Consider the following 3,974-nt stretch of genomic DNA (forward strand, 5'->3'; position numbering starts at 1 on the left):
ACATTATTTAAACGGTATTAAATAAAGTTTTCTCGTCTCAGAGCGATAATTTACCATACGATTTTTGTCCTCTTCATTTCTTCATCATTTGCCCCCAAACGTGGTGAATTTTCCGCTTGCACTGTCTTGCACGCACAGGCCCCTCCCCCCCTCGCTCATTTACCATATTTCTAATTATATTCAATTTGATCCTTTTATTATTTCCCTGCTGCAGTGACACCGTCTCCCTGCGGGGATCAATATAAAGTTCCATCTAATGTGAAGCTGATGAAAGTGTGTCAGACGCGCTCGCTGCTTTATTTAGTGCCGATGTGATCCCGCCGCGTTCACATTAACACTGATGGACTTTCACGTTCCTGATGTGATCTCCTGTGTTTTGAAGAGGAGAGAAAAAAACCCCAAAAACCTCAGCAGCGACACCTGCACGACTGACTCGCGTGTTTCACGCTGCGTTTATTCTCACAATCCCGCTTTGATTTCATCTCGACAGTGTGCACAGGGCCGCTGTTAAAAGAGATGATTGGGTTGTGTTAGAGTTATTATCTGGTGTTTAGAATGAAGTCGCAGAAAAAAGACTGGAAAACAGAGACATTTCAGAGATTTTCACGTCTTTATCTCACCGTGAGACACACTCACTCTCCCACACCAAAGCCCAGAGAGAAAACCAGTGATTTTAGCTTACACAGGAGCTGCTGGTCCTCTGCTGCCTCGTGTGGTCACTTTGTGTCACCGAGGTCAACCTGAACAAGGAATTTCAAAAGCCGAATTGACAAAATAACAAATTAGAACTTGTGGAGAATTCCGTCTCCAGGTGGCGCCACAACAGAGATAACGACGGCCAGGAATAATTCGAATGCGTCCTGTGAAGAGCATGAATATTTCAAGAACATTTCACAGCCACTTACTGTGGAAATGTGAACGAATCATTACACGTGCCCAAATAAACCCCTTAGCAAACGAGTGCCAGTGTGTTTGCGTGTTAATATTCATGTGTGTGTGTTGATATAATGACAGTGATCATAATTTAGCAACCATAAAAAGACTACATTAACCCGGCATTAACGACTTCTAAAGCCTGAGAACCAAGGAATAAAATTCACGATGAGGTGAAATATGATATAAAAAATACATTAAAAGCTGCATAAATTAACACACAGAGAGTGTGTGTGTGTGTGTGTTAGTGTTTCTCATGTTGTGAGGACCGCGCTCGGAATTCTCCGCAAATCTGACGTTTGTCGCAACAATCGACACAAATGTTCGTATCCTTTTTTTTTGTGTTTTGATGTTTACGACGAATACGCGATACGAAACTTTGCTTTGTTTTTTTTTGTGTGTGGATTTAACGTGTTTACAGAAATGAAAACGAGAACGATCGCAGAGGGAACTTCGTGTTTCGCATGGTTCGGACGTCACAAGTTAAATTTCTTTCGTAACATAGTGCGTTTCTACTGAAACAAACTTTGTAAATTTCACATATTTGCGGGAAGTAAATTGCATTTGTTGTGAACACAGTTTAATCCTAATCTCAAATTGTGAACTAATTTTAAAGAATCTACGGAAATTTCGTTTTTCTGAACTTTTTACGAGCATTAAAATACTATATTTGGAAAACTTGTGTTTTCATGTTTACAACAAATACGTAAAACTGTGCGTTTCTTCTCCACTTTTGTGTGTGTGTGTATTTTGGTGGCGTTGTTACAGCGCCACATGCAGGTCTGGCATATGTACTGCATCGCTTCGTTTCCTGCGTACAAAGAAGTTTCTTGAAATTTTACCGCGTTTACGGAATAAAAAAATGTCAGCGTCATCACATGATGAAAGGTTGCGTTACACTTGGTGTGAACACACTGTTCCTCACCACACTGTGTGTGTGTGTGTGTGTGTGTGATATCCCAGAATTCCTCTCAGCGTCGGCGTCAGCGCTGAGTGATGGTGACATTAAGGAGGAAATGTAGCAGCGGGAACTTTCCCGAGCGTCTCCTACATTTTGTGTAATAGAAAGTAAGCAGCATCATTATTTTTTCATCGCAGCGCTTCCGCAACTTTTCTCTCTTCCACATCGAGGAACATCATCTCCCCTCGTCCTCGTCGCTGTGAGTCAATTAAAGAGAACCAGATAAAATGGAAGAGGAGGAAAAAAGATGTTGTGCCGACTCGCTCGGGGCCCAGCGGTGGCAGCAGCAGCAGCAGCAGCAGCATCATCAGCAGCAGCAGTAGCAGCAGTGGAAGCTCCTGAGGATCCTCCGGCTCTGGTCTTCGCCGACATCTTAGATGCGACGGTGACGAGGGAGAAGAGACGAGGAAGACGAAAGGGAAAAGTAAAGAGTCTGCGGATGAAGAAGCAGCAGCTGCAGTTCGGAGATTAGCACTTCTGGGACAGAGAAACAAAGTCTGTGTAGATTATAGATTATTGGATCAGAACCACAGTGTTCTTCTTATTCCTGTTATTATTCATGTATATTTGGGGGCGTGGCTTCACCAGTTTGGGGTCCCGACCAGATTATCTGAGTGTGGTTGTCAATTCAATTCACACAGTGAGCAAACACTAGGGGGCAGTGGAGAGAAGCAGACTCACAGATGTGCAGCGTCTGCCAGGACAGGTTGTGGTGAAAGGAGAGGACGGACGAGAGGGAGGGGAGTTAGAGACAGTTTATACAGGACAGTGATTATTGGTAATTAAAGCACAATAATAATAATGGTGATGATATTTATGATAATAATAGCCTCGAGACAGGATCTGGATCCTGCAACCTACAAGACGAGGACACAGAGAGCTGACAGGAAGGAAAGACTAGAATAAAAAATAAACTAGAATAAATGCACGTATGAAGAGTTGTTTTTTTTCATATTCAATTAAAAATGTAAAATCAGAAAATGAAAAAAACAGTTATTCTCTATAAAACAAAAAAAAGATTTGACCGAATCTGATGTGGGTGTTTCACAGGAAGTCGTTTATCGACGACTTCCTCTTCACGTGATGTTTGCGTAACTCCCGACATGACGGTGGCTCCAGAATTCTTTTTTCCTTCAGGGAAACTCGTTTATTTTCCTTGAAGAAGACAAAACTCTCTTTTAAAGGTCCAGACTAAGACAATAATCCCGCTAACGTGATGTAAACGTGAGCACACTGAGGTTCCTCTCTGACACAATCATATTCCCACATATGACAAATCTGCTGGTAAATCAGCGTGTGATTGGACGACGAGCTCCGTCCGCCGTCGTCTCCCGAGGACAGAAAAGATCCATTTGTTTGGGAGTGAACCCGCGTGACGCGGCGGTTCAGCGGTCGAGCCCCGTGACAGGCGAGTGTGTCGGGGAGAATCCCGCCGCTCGCAGACGCTCGCCGGCCTATTTTCCGCTCGCCGCTCGTCCTGATTGCCTGTGAAAGATCAATCAGCTGGCGGCGGCGCCGCTCGGCCGCTCTCCCCGCTGACACGCAGCCCATAAATAAAGTCCCATTACCGCGGCGCGGAGGAAGACGGCCACTTCTTCTTTATTCCTCATTAGGACGACGACGGCTGTGTTGGAGCGCGGCCGCGGCAGCGAGCGAGATTGTGCTCGGACAAACACACGCGACCATTTCAACTCAAATCCTCCGCTTTGCTCCCAATTTTCCGAGGCGACGGCGAGACACAACCTCTGTGAACGCAGACGCTACGTGAAACTAAACTAAAGCCTGCTTCACACTAGCTTCTGATTCGTCTCCAACAGAAAAGAAAAGAGAGAATCTGGTCGTTACGTGATATAATTATACATTTACATGAGGTTTTTTCAGCCTCTTTTTTACACTTAAAGCTGTTTAAATTTGTTTTAAAAATACTGAACTTCAGTAAAACGGTGTCAATTTCATGTGGAATAGTTGCCAGAAAGTGAATTTACGTTACGCGTGAGAAATAACTGTAAACACAGACGTTACGTAGCGCGTAAAGTTAAAACTAAAGCCTGGTTCACACTGGGTTATATGAGACGTTAGT

The sequence above is a fragment of the Solea senegalensis genome, linkage group LG12 (assembly GCF_019176455.1).
Source record: "Solea senegalensis isolate Sse05_10M linkage group LG12, IFAPA_SoseM_1, whole genome shotgun sequence".
Lineage (NCBI taxonomy): Eukaryota > Metazoa > Chordata > Actinopteri > Pleuronectiformes > Soleidae > Solea > Solea senegalensis.